The sequence below is a fragment of the Salvia hispanica genome, chromosome 1 (assembly GCF_029641045.1).
Source record: "Salvia hispanica isolate PSC_SH4W2 chromosome 1, Shi_PSC_v1, whole genome shotgun sequence".
In the NCBI taxonomy this organism is placed as follows: domain Eukaryota; kingdom Viridiplantae; phylum Streptophyta; class Magnoliopsida; order Lamiales; family Lamiaceae; genus Salvia; species Salvia hispanica.
The window spans coordinates 63,696,274-63,712,166 of record NC_142692.1 but is presented as its reverse complement, the minus strand read 5'-3'; the positions used below and the strand labels follow the sequence as shown (position 1 = coordinate 63,712,166).

At 35.1% G+C, this 15,893-nt stretch overlaps 1 long non-coding RNA gene and 1 pseudogene across 2 annotated transcripts; one reads left to right on the top strand and one right to left on the bottom strand.

The window, feature by feature from the left end:
* Positions 1-1,228: 1,228 nt before the first annotated feature.
* On the bottom strand, positions 1,229-2,394 carry LOC125217971 (uncharacterized). Of its 2 annotated transcripts, none has more exons than XR_016130750.1 (3): positions 2,095-2,394; positions 1,779-2,019; positions 1,229-1,693 (listed from the first exon to the last, which is right to left on the bottom strand). It is a non-coding gene; the product is annotated as an uncharacterized LOC125217971 (long non-coding RNA). The 2 variants fall into 2 exon arrangements; XR_016130748.1 differs by having other exon boundaries at positions 1,888-2,019.
* A 5,837-nt stretch (positions 2,395-8,231) lies between these two features.
* LOC148934360 (uncharacterized) lies at positions 8,232-9,758 on the top strand (annotated as a pseudogene).
* The last annotated feature ends 6,135 nt before the right edge of the window (positions 9,759-15,893 follow it).

Below are 15,893 nucleotides of genomic sequence, written 5' to 3'. Positions count from 1 at the left end.
TTTTGTCTTCCTTTCTTATTTCTTTTTTTCTTTTTTAGTTTATTCTTCTTTCTTTTTAATATTTTATCTTCCTTTCTTCTTTCTCTTTTTTCCTTAGTTAATGTTTCATCTTTTTTTTTTCTTCTTTTTCTCCTTTCTTTATAGCTTTCTTTATAGTGTTTTTTATATACATCTAATTGCATTCATAATATAAATCAATAACAAAACACCTAATTAAATTAATTGAATATTTTTAATTAAATTATTTATACTTATTTTAGGGTTAAAACACCTAATTAAAAATATTCAACTCTTTACCATATGAATACAATTCACAATTTTAGATTTTGATTACGACTCTATTGAATAGTTATTAATTTAATATAAAATAATAATTATTATTTATTAATTACTACTAGTTTTTACTATTATAACAATAATATTATTATAATAATTAAATATAATTATAACTATAATTATGATTAAATAAATTTAAATGATATATTAAAAAATAAATTTATTATTAATTTATAACATCAAAATAATAATAATAATAATAATAATAATAATAATAATTAATAATAATAGTATAAAGAGTGAGAAGAATGAGAGAAGGTATTATAATATCACTTTTGGTTTAGTTTTGTCAATGCCCAAAATACCCTTTATGACATAAACAGATAAATGAATTTGTTTAGAGGGTATTTTGGGGTGAAAATTGCATCAAGTACTAAAATGTGATTAATGGGTACCAAAAACGATATAAAACAAAAAACAGATACCATTTATGTGCGAAAGTGAAAGATCAGGTACCGTTTATATAGCTCACTCTTTTTTTAAAAACTCATGCCCGGTCAAACTGTGACAATATTTAAGGGACAGGGGATAGAACACTAGTACCACTACCAAACAAGGTATAAAAAAAAAGGCGGCAACAATTTTATCATCATTCTCACTTTTCTTTTAAGAATCTGCAGTAGCTATAGTCCACACTTCATCTTCTTCTCTCTCATCAATCACTATTTTATTTGAACTTCGCATCGATTCCCCTACTTCAAACAGCAGATCTGTGTCAGCCGCAGGTTTTTCTCATCTCTGTCTTTCAATTCCGTAGCTCAATTTCGTAAATTATTTCCTTTATCGGCTGATTATTACAGTTTGCGGTAGGGAGAAACTATGAATCAGCCGGCGTATATGCTGTAAACATTAGACATTACCTTACACAGAATAAACATTACCTTAAGAATAAAATAAAAGCAGAACATCCTCAATTTTGTCAATAGTACTAACGTAGTCATTCCATGACAAAGTTTACTCTAAATTTGAACCTCCAAGTGGTCTAACAAAAAACATACATACTCACAATATATAACTCTATTTTATCAACATACTCACATACTCAGTCATTCTATGATAAAAATCATCTTTGGTAGGAGGGTTCTTGGTCTCTGACTGAAAATTTTAATCTTCCTCACATAAGGTCTGTTGTCGTCTCTGGACCTGGTCGTGGAACTTCAGGAAGAGGCTGCTCTATCCCTGGTTGTGGAGGCTCAAGAAGAGGCTGTTCTAGCCCTGGTTGTGGAAGCCCTATGGCTGTCTCTGGCTCTGGTGCCGGCACAGCTGTAGATGCAGCTCTCTCTCCATGTGTTCTCAGTCCACGTCTGTAAGGCGTGGCTGGAAACGCATAGAGAACAAACCCAGATGCAATTGCCATCTTAATAAGAAATTATAACAAGATATTAGAATAAGGATATCACAAAACGAGGATACTAAAACTTTGCAAGTTGGCACACACCTACCTCTATACATAGCAAACACCAATGTGTGTTTCCTTTCACAGAATCAAACCTGTGAAAAGCTTTAAGCTAGAAAAGAACACCAATGAAAATTTCTTGAAATGTGAGGTACCTTATCGTGTTCAATATCAGAAACATTGGTCTAACATGTTGCAATTGTTGCAGGGTAACTTCATAAAACAGACGAAGGTGATAGAAGGCCAAGTATGTGATGAAGGCCTGTCCAAGTCTCAAAAATGGATAACTGCAAGCAAAAATTTGAAGTTAGTCACAAGAAAAACTTATCACAAAAATGTTAAGCCGGGAAAGAAAAACTTACGGAGTCGAGAAATTAAATATGTCTGCCACATATAAATCCATTGTCTGTAAGAAGTGTGCAAGCAATGTAGATAATATCTGCAAAATCATTAGATTGCGGATGCCAATGTTCACTTTTCCATAAAATTGGTCGTCCAGTCTCCATTCACTGCAAAACCACTTCCATGGAATCTCATGCTGCTGAACAACACAACCTCGTCTTTCAACCAGATTTAGTTCACTAGATGGGGTCTGCACTCTAAAATATGCCATGGTACTTGTATACCCACCTACAAGCACGAAAAATGAAAAGAAGAGGATGGGTGGCTATCGATGGAGGGTGCACGAAAAATGAAAAAAAGCAATAGGAACGTACCTAGGCAAGACACGAGATAATTGAAAAAGCAGAATGCAACAAAAGGTGGGTAGCAAATGTGGACCGCCTCACAATAAAACGTGGCGTCTTTTTCCAACATTGATATGAACTGTTTATCAAAATGTAATGACATCAATTTTATAATAAAAAATTTATGGCCATCTTGATTAGATAAATTAAATCTAGGAAAAATACCCACAACACCAAAATTATCTTGAACAAACTTTTAAAATATCTGTCTCTACTTATTTGCTAAGTTTTTCCAATCATTACCCAATAATCTCTCAAATAAAAAGCTCATCAATCGACTCACGAGTCCAAACACATGTAAACATCCCTCTTCAATTTAACAAGTTATTCCAATCATTAGTTTATTCTTAAAACAAAATCATATGCTCTTCAACCAGAATGCAAAAATGTCTCAAAACAGAAGCTTATCAATGATTCATGCCTTCACACATCCCTCTTTAAGAACCAAAATTTATTCCTAAGCATAACACATCCTCAAACATCATGGCTACTTGAAAAATAAACAAGCCACATACATATGTATTTATAGTATTAGGATCTATACAAAGATTTACGACCATCTTGATTAAATAAATAAAATCTAGAAAAATTTACCGTTTGCAGAGCAAAAACTGGAACTATCAGAATCACCGCGATCAAGAACTTCTGCTCCTGAAATAAAAGAAAAACATGCAAACTATTCATCAATCAAACTAATAACTAAACATATATGCGGCTATGTAAAATTTATTTGAGTGACAAACCTTTGGCCTAGTGAACGTTGCTAGATGGCTTATGATAAGGAACAAAGACAGTATAAGAGTCACTGCCACTGATGTCCCTGCAGTGAAAACCATCCCTCGGTCCAGTAGCGAAGACACCAGTCACTGATTCGCCTATCACAAATAATTCGTGTGCAGTCAAATATTGAAAGAATCATCCAAATATAATCATTCCTAGTAAACAATTATCAAACAATAAAAATAAATTGAGCATGGACCTAAACATTGAAATACATTAACAAAATTGAGTATATTAAACTAGATCATAATGGAAATAACATTTACTAGAAATTCCTTAGTAGACTGAGAAATTTAAAAAGGTTAACAAAAATATTCATGAGATTAATTAAACACTAAACTAAATCATATTCTAAAGGACTCGCAATTGCCTTAATCTAGAAAATGCTTTAACAACAACTATCTAAACTAATCCTATTGACCGCAACAATGAGATTATAAATCAAGACTTAAACTAAATCTAAAACAAACATAAAAATTGTTTTAACTAAGCTTAAACCGAAAACAGCTTACAAATATTGGGAACATCAAAGAAATAAACATTGATTATCAAAATAATAAGAACAACAGAAAGTATTAAAGACTATGCATAAGCACCTACAAACATAGCAAAATCTAAGAGTAATTCAGCAGAAGTAATTTGTTATAGAGAAAGCCAAAAAGATCAGTGCATAACTATCAACCAAATAATCAGCTGGAGCCTAATGCTATTAACCTCATTCACCCTAATGTAGAACCAGAAACATTACACATCAACCCACAATAAATTCTACATGGGTGGGGAAAAAATATACATAAAGATATTTTAATACATTAAAATTGAGGTTATTTTAAAAAAAGTTAAAATTAACTATTAAAATTAGCATACATGAACTTTTTTTTAGGTGGGGCATATAGATCCGTCCCTGACCAACGTAACTCAGCGGATACCCAAACAAGGAAAGGGGACCGTAAAAATAAGAGGTGTCACTCTTAATGAACTTACGAATATGTTTGACCAAGTGTGAAATATGGATATTGCCTTAGAGGAATAACATTCTCTCCTAAATCTATGGCGAAAATACGTTGAAATTAAACAATGTTTGTGTGTGTCTGAGAGAGAGAGGCAGGGGAGGGGGAAGAGAGCAAAACCTGCTTCGACGATTGTGTGAGGTGGGGATACAACCTGAAATCAAACAGTAATCTCAATTCGTGTGAGGTTGGATACAACCTGAAATCAAACAATGTGTGTGTGTGTGCGCGTCTGAGAGGCAGGGGAGGGGAAGAGAGTGTGTCTGAAAATACGTCGAAACCAAAGAATGGAAACCTCTGCTGCTTCGAGCCTTCGACGATGAGGTGGATACAACCTGAAAGAGAGAGAGAGTGTGAGTGAGTGTGTGTGTATTTGTTGAGAGGTAGAGAGAGCGAGAGAAAAGAGAGAGACCTTCAGCTAGGATCCCAAGTTGCAATGTCTAGTACAAGCTTAAGGCTGTATATAGTATATATTTACTATATATGCATGCGTGTGAAAGAGAGCCGGGATGAAGAGTAATTTGGCATTGTTGCATCATCATGCAATGAAGTTAAAATTACCAATGAATACTTTATCCTGCATTGAAATGGAATTTAAGTAGGGGTAAACATGTCAATAACTCAATCACAAATAAAACAAAAAAACTTCTATTATTATCAAAACACAATTAAAGCAAACTCTTGCCACTCCTTAATTAATTGCTCTAATTACTAGATTAGTGATCACTCTTTGACTCTGACGAGTTGCATACATATTACGTTCATATGTTAACAAAATCAAAGTGCATTCTTTGCATATAGTCAGCTCGACATGTTTATCTCTTAAATCCTAATGACTAGTATTTTTTTTATGATGTTTGCGGAACTAGATTTAGTCTATAGATCAAGTGCCTATATTGGTTTAATATACACTTGCATACCAGTTTCCATTTCTTAAACATGGCAATGTGTCAATATGTACTACTAGGGATGTCATCCAACCTGAAGGTGTGGATTCATTGGCCTGAATACAACGTGATAAAAAGGAAGGGTTATTTTGCTCAAAAGTTTTGTAGAAAACATCAATCGTGAATGGGGGAGGCATTGGAAAAGCCAACAATATTTTCGCGACCATATATTACCTATTCGCAAATTCCAAGTATCTTAAACGTTACTAATGCCCAAAAGTAAGTCCGAAGTCCTAATTTGTTACATAAATTCATAAGTCTATCAATGTCAATAAATAACTGGTATAATGGAATTGGACACCAAAAGGTTAGTCAGTTGGTTGATAAGACGCTTCCCATCCAATCAATATGCCCAAAGTTCGAGTCATCTAGCGTGCGTGACTGTGGGTGTGTGAGTTGTAACACTAGTATTATGTAGAGGAACTCAGATTTGGTAAAAGAATAGCTCGTAGTATAAAAAAGAGTGGAAAAGAAATTAATAGTATTAAATAAAAATGAAGTAGAAGAACCCATATTTCAAATGAACAAATTCAAACTTAGAAAATTTCTGCATATACTCAAACTCTTATTAAGTTTCTTGCCATTCCCTTAATTAATTACTTTAATTTAGTAATCATTTATTAGTGATCACATGTGAAAAGTTCATTTAAGTGAATTATCAAAATTGAAAATTAAAACTATTTATTTCCATTTGTTTCATACGCATTTATCAAAAGAGATAAAAAAGTGTTTCAAGTTTCAAGTATTATCATATTTGGTAAAGAATGGCTTGTTTGATGTAGAGGAAGTCATAGCTGGATATATTAACTCTGAATTTAACATTTTCTTTTTGTAATTATTTTATAGTATTAATATCATTTCTCATAACAAGTTAAAACTGAAGCATCAAGAATTAATTGGAGAGCATCGTTACTATATATATCTTTGCTCTCTATCTCCTTTCTGCATATATGTTTGTTGCAAAAATAAGAGTGGTCAGAGGTGGGTCATTCAATATATTTTGTAAACTTGTTGATACTCATGTTCCTAATGCTATCGACCTATGGATGGGCTACTTATTATTATTTGTTAGATAATGCCATCTATATTACTGGTCTATTCATTTGTGATTTGTACAAGAGAACATTTGATTTTTGGCTCCATTTAAATCGATAAAGATTTTGCTTAAACCCATTCTTTTGTTTTGTAGATGGGTTTGTATATTTGTTGTTTTCATGCCAATTTGACCCCAAAATTAAAATTTATGTATTCAAACAATAATTTTAAAGATTATGGAAAAATCGAAAATTCACATAATTCATGAATGTGCAACCAATAAACGAAAATAAGTCCATAAGATAGGTAAAAGAAATGTTATTATGCATAAATTTTAATTTAATGTATTCTAAAATTTCCCACGATCGCAAGTTATTAATTGAAATTTGGATTATTAATTTACCGAGTCATCTATTTTCATGCCACATGGTCATGCCCATTTTTGGATATCATTTGGAAAGAAATTGTGGGCTAACTATTCTTTTCCAATGGTGATTGCTTATTTTGACAGGAATCAATTAAAAAATAGTCGAAACTGCTATGATTTTAAGTAACGGTGTACCAATGAAGCCAAATATTATGACTATATCGATTTCACTTTTAATTGATTTTTTATTTGGTCAACTACGATCCGTGTCTCAAATCTCAATAGGATGAGAGAAACAACCAAATTTTTATCTGCCCATCCCCGACTTTTAAAACGTCATGAAAAGATTTTAATAAATAAGGATTAATGGGTTTTTTTTTAATTACCAAGGGTATATTGCAATATCTTGGAGATTAAATAAATGATCACAATTCTGAATTTTACATAATAAAAAAAATACTCCATTCTTCTATCATAATTATATCATATTGTCATTTTTGGATGTCTACCAATAATTGTTCAATTTTCCTCTTACTATTTTTTTTTAAACTTCACATTCCATTTACTCATTTCACTCACCTTCTATATATTTATTAAAGTATGGTCCACATTCAATTAACTTTTCCTCCCACTTTCCTTTACATTTCTTAAAATCTATTCCCTCAAGTCAGTGATACATTTGTTCTTAGGCAAAATATTACATAATCAAAATTATACAAACCAAGTACTACTAGACATAATTGGAACTAAAAAACTATGCACCAATTCTAATTTGAGACCAAGTAGGTCGACCAAGTTTTTGTGCTTTTCCGCACGGATGTTCTCCGCCGTGTAACCAGCACTACCGTGGTCATCTCTCGAGCCGCCGAAGCCGGGTCAGCCCTAATTTCATCATCGAAACCATGAGATTGAGGGAGACTCTCTAGCTCTCGATTGTCTCAGTATTTCTTTGTCATGATTTGTTTTTCTTTGAATATGATAACAATATCTCCTCTGTCATGGATGAAATTTGGGAAGTTTATTGAAAATTGGTTATGAGAACTTTTGAAAGGAACTGACAAAGTCAGAAAAAGTCAGAGTGTTACATCATTAATTCGCATTATGTGAGAGATAATTATGGGATCAACTCAATTGCTTATATTAGTAATTGATAATTTGATAATCAATCGTCAATTAGGTCAATTTGAATTAAATCACTAATGCAATTACAAATATTAGTCGCTTATATTAGTAAACATACTATGAAAAGTAAATAATCAATCGTCAATTAGGTCAATTTTGAATTAAATCACTAATGCAATTACACATATCAACAATCGTACAAGTATATGTCACTTATGCAATTACGTAGTATATCAACAATCGTATAATAATTTAGATAATCAATCTCCATCCCATTCAAGATTACCAATTTATTTGCACGAGATTTTAATAATGCGGTTCTCTCCCCCCACCCCCCCCCCACACCACCCCCAACCCACTATATAACCCCCCTCATTGCATAACATTTTCTTATCTCATCTAACAACTCACTCCATATCTTCTTCTTCATCTTTCTCTCCTTCTCAGTGCCACAGCTATATTTACGTACTATAAATAATCTTTTCCTTAAGGATGTCAGGGGGAAGATCAAGAGCGTCGACATCGTCTTCAAGACAACCAAGAATGACAAACGAGTGGCTTACGGCACTCATCACCATACTAATTGAAGCCGTGCCAGAAATCGCCCCCTCCAACAGTCAAGTACATCTCCCGACATGCATGCATGATGCACGAGACAATGGTATCCTAGGGCGGACGCATAATTGAATATTAATTGATAGGGGATAAGTTTTGAAAATATTATTTAAAAATATATTTTTAGGCAATTTGATTATAAATAAGGTCTTTTATATATTTGTATATATAAAATATGATTAAAATTTTAAATTTTATAATAGGAAAAATGTCTAAAAATGAATTTAGTAGGGGCTGAAGCCCCTAGTCCATTCCACGTAGTTCTGCCCCTGCTGGTATCGTACGGCTGCGCGCGTGTACAACATCATGATAACGAACTAAATTTGATAAATCTATAGTGTAAAAGCCAAAATTGGTCTTGAACATATGACCATTTTATGTTTTTAGTCCTAAACATTATCTTTTGGATTTTGTGGTCCTGAACATATGGAAATTTGATCATTTTGGTCCTCCATCAACATTTCCGTTAAAAATTAACGGTCAACAGGTTTAATCTCGATTTTGACCAAATTAAACTTTTAATTCTGATTTTAACTCCCAAATTAATTCTCTAATTATTTTACATAAAACAAATTTATACTAAAACACAACCAATCTCCGCCGTCGCCGCTCCAGCTCCAGCTCCGCCACCAGATCCAAATAGGATTACGAGACTGTGTTCCTTCTCGTAATCATTCTCACCAATACCAGATCCAAATCATTTCATTCTCACCAACACGGCAACACCAGATCCAAATCTCCCTCCTCGGCTGATTACGAAACAGTCTTCCTTTCCTCTGATTGTGGATCCTTCGAGTTCGTGTTCTCCTCCAGGTTTTTCCCCAACGGATACGGCGGACTCACCTCCATGACCTCGGCCGACGAGCTCTTCTTCAACGGTCAGATCCGACCGATGAAACTGTCCTCGCACCTAGCCACGTCGCAGGATGGTTTTCCTCCGCCGTCGTTGGATCTCGCCAATGCATCGAGCCCCAGAGGCAGAGATCCGAGGCTCCGCAGCGCGAAGCTCGCGAATCAGCGAGCCAGATCCATGTCGCCGCCCCGTTTCGATCAGTGGCGCGGCAGAGGAGGAGAGAGGAAATGAAGATGTAGAAGGTGTATCCGGCGAGACGACGCCATCTTGCTCGAAGAAGTGGATATTCCTGAAGGATCTTCTGAATCGGACGAGCGCACAGCAAGGAGAGGTTTTGGTCGGCGATTCCGTTCTCGGCGGCGAAGGAAAAGAAGACGCCGTCTTCTCTGTCGCCGTCGTCCTCGCGCGACGAGAAGGCCGAACCGGAGAGGAAAATAACTCCGGCGTCGAGGAAACGCCTTCTATGTTCTAATCTAAAGAAAAAGACAACCCTAAACAATTATTTATTTCTAATTTTAAATGAAAATTTGTTAAAAAAATTAGGGAATTAATTAGGGAGTAAAAAATTAAAATTAAAAGACTAATTTGGTCAAAATCAGGATTAAGCCTATTGATCGTTAGTTTTTTAACGGAACAGTTAGTTCAGGACTAAAATCATCAAATTTCCATAGGTTCAGGACCAAATAATCCAAAAAATAATGTTTAGGACCAAAAACGTAAAATGATCATATGTTCAGGACCAATTTTGACTTTTACTCTAAATCTATATGTAGAGAAGTGTTCTGCTGAGCAACAAATATGAGTGCCTTATTTGGGCGACACACACGTGTCAGTGACATTAGCAACTTTTTATATTTTTTTTTATCCTCTTCCTCACGCTAAAGCTATTTCTCTCTCTAATATTATCTTTTCTGTTGGAAAGAGAAACCCAACTCTGTAAATATTTTTGCTTGTTAGGATCTATAAAACAATTTGTCCGATTCACTCATTTTGGGTGAGTATCAATTAGGGTTGTATTGTTCTGAGTTTTTCTGGGAAAGATTTATTGTGGATCAGTGTAACACACCTTCTTTTTATATATTTTTGTGAGCAATTTATAGTGAGAAAAATTAATGTAATGAAGCAATTTTTTGTGGTGTTTCAAAAGAATAGCGGCGAATTAAAGCTCGACATTTACATTTTTTAGATCATTAGAGTTGCAATGCATTTGTTTAATTCTTTTGGCCTTTCGGAATTCATAGGTTAAAATTAAAATCGATTATCTTTTGAACTTATTGAATTGTTTCTTTATACTGCATATGTTATGCTTAAAACTGAAGTTGCAGACTTTGCAGATGGGAGACGAACCAATATAAACAAGATTTTCAAAATTAGAAAAAAATAAAGATAAATTAAAAGATTTTTGCGACAATGAAAACTGGGGAAGTTACATAAGAGTACGAAGAGAAGTGAAAGAATTTGTAACTCTATATACTTAATTTTTCAGTATATGGGTTCTTATATTTCTGAAGAAGACGAAGTGAAGCATAAATGAAAAGAATAAATTAAATAAAAAAATGTTGATGTTGCTGACACGTGTGTGTCGCGCAAATGAGGCGCTCATATTTGTTGCCCAGCATAACACTTCTCTCTATATGTATATTGAATAATTGCATGTGTGTATGTTTCAACTTCTAAATAATACATGCATGTTGTGGAAATTTACATAATTTAATTAAGGGCAGCCTGTAAATTCATGAACTTTCAAAATAGTTTAATTATTTCCGTAAATTTTAAATGTTGCATAAAAAGTTATGAATTTTATCAGATCGTGTAAATTTTTCCAGTAAATTTCAAAATGTTGCATAAAAAGTTATGAAAAGTCTAAATAGATTAGTAAATGGTTCTAGATAGTTTGAATCAAGAGTATATGTATGATATCATGAGTGAATATTGGTTCTTATGCAATGAAATAACAACCTTGCTCTTAAACTATTTTCAAAATATTTCAGTTTCACTTTCTTTTTCGTGGATCGTGTAGGATGTTTTCACCCTTTACTTAAGAGATATATACTTCCTCCGTCTCACTCTAAGTATGGCATTTCTATTCTAGCACATAATTTTATGTAATGTTGTTTTGTAAGTTAATAGAGAGAATAAAGTAATATTGAAGAAAAGGTACAAAGAATAATGTTTCCACTTTTAGAAATGTGTCATTTAGATGGTACATCCCAAAAAAAATATGGTTCACTTAGAGTGTGACAGAGGGAGTAATATATGCAACATTATCCCGAACCGTTATTTCTCTTCACTATTCATAGTCTCAACACTTCATTTTTGTATTTAAATTATAAAAATGACATTTCATTAATAAAATCGAAATTTCATAATTGAAATCCTAAAATTACAATGTTGTTACTTTGTTTGCGGCAAGATTGTTGTAATATTATTGGTAATGCTTTAGTTCTCGCTCCGCTTACGCAATCAATAGAGTGATTTCCTCTGGATTAGTCATACTTGTATTGAGAATTCAAATGAATATTTTTAGAGAAAAAAATGAGTGAGATAGTTTCGGGGGGGTGGCTAGTGGCCATCATTGTGCGCCCAGATGGCGCCACGTACCCCTGGTGCATCGTCCCAAAAAATCGGGCTCTACCATCAAAGTGAGGGGCCCATTGGAACGAGTGACCTACAACGACAATCTGATGTTGTCCCCTCCCAACGGAACGGGCAACACCCCGTCGGGTTGACCGTTGCGAGTATCTTATATTACAAGCTGAAAAAGATCTAGAATTCCTTTATTTATTCCTTAATTACGTAAAACAGACTCACAATCGGACTTTCACCACTCCTTGCGCAACCATGTCTCTCAATCTCCTTTTGTGTAGGTGGCGGCATTACGAATACTCAAAGAATGAAAGGAGGGTAGGAAATAGATTAACTAATGACGAGAAAGATATTATGATACAAAGTGCAAATTGCATGTAAAGTCATGAACTTTCAATATAGTTTGGTTTTTCCGTGAATTTTAAATGTTGGATGAAAAGTCATGAACATTACCGAGTTGCGTAAATTTCTCATCCGATATGAGCCAATAGATTTCCTACACAGACTATTTTAAAAGTTGATGACTTTACAGACAATTTTCCCTTATATAAATCCTAAACAATAATCAAGTATTCAGTTTATATTCTAAATATCCAGTAAAATTGGATATCGAGTATTATCGGGGTTGGTACTAAAAGCATGCTTATGAATATAATATTATTTCCCTATTGTAAGAAGAAATATTTTTTTGTCATATTATATTTTGTTCTAGTATATTTTAATTGAACAAAAGAGTCCAACGAATTTGCATTGAGGGTAAAATAGTGATCTCACCATCACTAAGGATCTCTTACCCGGTTCCTTAGGGTTTAGAGCATCCGCAGCGGGGGCGTGTCCGTCCGTGCCAACGGCACGACCCACCGCCGTTCGGCGCTGCTCTTAAATAAGCGCACGTCCGTGCCGCTGAGCAGCCTTACCGTTGGCAAATTTGATTTTTCTTTTTCTTTTTTAAAAAATTAAAATTAATTAAAAAAAATTGTTTTTAAATAAAAAAAATATTTTCCCACTTCCCAATAAATTATATCCGTTTTCTACACACTTTTAATTTATTTTTCATTTTTTTTCCCCAAAATTCACATTTTCATCTGTAAATACCCCCACTTCAACACAAAAAAATTCCCACCACACTACACAATTCTCATCTATTCTATCATCTAAATTCTCTCATCAATTTTCATCTATTTTCATCTATTCTCTCATCTAATTTCCCACCACACTACACAATGTCCGGCTCTAGCGATCACCCCTCCGACTCCCGCGGTTAGAACCACGAATGGTTCGGCTCACAACCATTTTCTAGTTCGAAAACGCAATTTTCGGCTCCTCCTCAAACCCAAGGTTCTCAAGTTCCGGGTGGCTACCGGCCTTACCCGGTGGACGACCAAGATGCCCCCGATGGACGATACGGGTGGGCACCCAAACCCAGATCTGGAGGGAGCGCCACCTCTACTCTTACTCCTACTCTACTCCTACTCCTACTCTTTCTACTCGTGGTACCCGCACCTCGTACACTCCGGATGAGATGATCCAGTTATTCAAAGCCTACTTGGCAGTCTCCAAAGATCCGGACGTTGGCACGAACCAAAGCGGGGAAACGTTTTGTTGGCGCGTCACTCGTATGTACAATGAAAACCGGCCGGGAGGGGGGGGGACCATCCATCACAATGATAGTATGGTGCGCAATTCCATCTACAGAGCCAACGACGCAATCGGTAAGTTCCAGGGGTATTACCTCCAAGAAGAGCGGTCGGCGAGGAGCGGCAAAAGCGAGCTCGACATCATTAGTGCCGCCTTGGCGACCTACCAATCCTTGAACTTGAAACCGTTCAAGTACCTCAGCTGTTGGCAGGATGCGCGCCATCATGAGAAGTATAGGGGTGACATAGTTGCATCCTCCTCCAGCTCCTTCAGCAAACGGTCGAGGTCGGTAACCCTATCCAACGGCGCCTCCGATGAAGTGGCTACCCAGTTTGCCAGAACTAACTTGGGTAGCCCCGACGCTGGCCCGAGCAGTTCCCGTCGGCCGCAAGGAAAGAAGAAGGCGACAGCCAACTCGTGTGGGCCCTCTTGGGTCAACTCAATGCGACCGATAAGTCTAACATGACTCTCGACCAACTTGCAACACATGTGACAATGATACGGGGTCTCCGAAGAACATTGAGGATAGAGGACTAGTCTTCCACGTGAGTATTTTTTAGTCTTTAGTTATGTAATTTTTAATTTGTTGGATTTTAATTATGTATTTTTTTATTTTCTGGGATTTTAATTATGTATTTTTATTTTGGGATAACTGCTCCAAAAAGCATGAACTTTCCAAAAAAGTTTGGTATTTCCCACCAACTTAAAATGTTGCACCAAAAATCACGAACTTTGCCGGGTTGTGCAAATTTCCCATCCGACCCGACCCTGTAGTTTTCTGCCAAAAATTTATCCAACGTGGCACAACTCCGGTATGACCTGGCAAATCGTTAATATAACATTTAAAACGACAACGTTTTATTTATGTTTATTGAACTAAATTAAAAATTAGGAATTCACTCCCTTCCTGCGATTTCACGATTTCACTCTCATCGCGGAGAAGTTTCTCCGTCCATCCCGTCCATCCCGTCGCGATTCGACCTTGTTCTCGGCCATCCCGTCGCGATTTCAACATCAACTGAAAACGAGGTTAGTTTTTTGGAAAGACATTGTCGAATTCATATTTGAATTCGATTTAGGGTTCTATTCGAAACTAAGATTTGAAAGTGGAAACAAAGAAGAAACTAAAGTAAACAAAAATGCCTCTCAAAAGTCATACTTCCAGATTCATACGATGCAAACACATATTTAGTAAACAAACAGTAAAGTGGAAACAAAGAAGAAACTAAAGTAAACAAAAAACCGGTGAATCAACTTCCAGATTCATACAATTCAAATTGAGAAAACTGAATCGAGCAATCTGAGTACAATTGAGCAACGAATTTAAAACGAAATGCATAACTTACGGAGTTGGCGGCGCCATCGGAGGTTGCGGTCGCCGTCGCCGTCGCCGTCGCGGTTGCCGTCACAGTCGAGGTCGCCGCCGCTGAGCAGAAGATAAGATTCAGAAGGTTGAAGTTTAATTTTTGATGTTAGGGTTTTCCTGATTTTTGTCTTAGTCGTTTTTACATCTTCCAATTCCAATTTGGGGGTGGGTGAAAGGAGGGTTATGTTAGAAGAATTTTTTTTAAAAAAATTATTTTTTATTTATTCCATGTCATTGCACACATCACCATCCACGTCAGACATATACACACGTCAGCACTCTACTTAGCCGGAAAACCCGACTTGGGAAATCGGAGCACGTTTGCAAAGTTCGTGATTTTTGGTGCAACATTTTAAGTTGGTGGGAAATACCAAACTTTTTGGAAAGTTCATGCTTTTTGGAGCAGTTATCCCTTTTATTTTTTAGGATTTTAATTATGTAATTTATATTTTTTAGGATTTAATTATGTATTTTTTATATTTTAATATATTTTTATATTGTAGAAATGTTTTTAGTAATTGAAGTATTTGAATTGAATAATAGAATGGTGGGATCCTTGAGCTTGTCCTTGTGGAAGAACATGGATGTGAGTGTTGTGCTCTTGCCTAAGGACAAAGAGTAACAGTGGGTCTAGGCCCACCTCTATGCTCTTATTTAAGAGCACGGACGAGGATGCTCTTAGAATTTACCCACTTTCTTACATAAATAAATTATTATTCACGACTTAGATAGGAATGAGATTATCTATCATAAAGGGTTGCATTGACAAGCCTAAAATCTCCCAATTTTTAGACCACAATAAAATATACAAATTATATCAAATTTTACAAAAGTATGGTGCTAATTTAAAATTTTGGGGAATGCAAATATGTAACAGACAAAGTTTAAGAACTTAAAATGTAATACGGGAATAAAGATTATATAGAAGTATTAAATTCTAAAATTTACAATTATGTGAACATTTTATATATTTTGAAAATATGTATTTATACTCGATTTGAAGTACATAGGGTTCGAATGGGATTGTGACGAATTAAATGGGTTTTGCCATTTTTCTTTTGTTTTGGTATCAAATTAAATGTTAGTAGTAATTTCT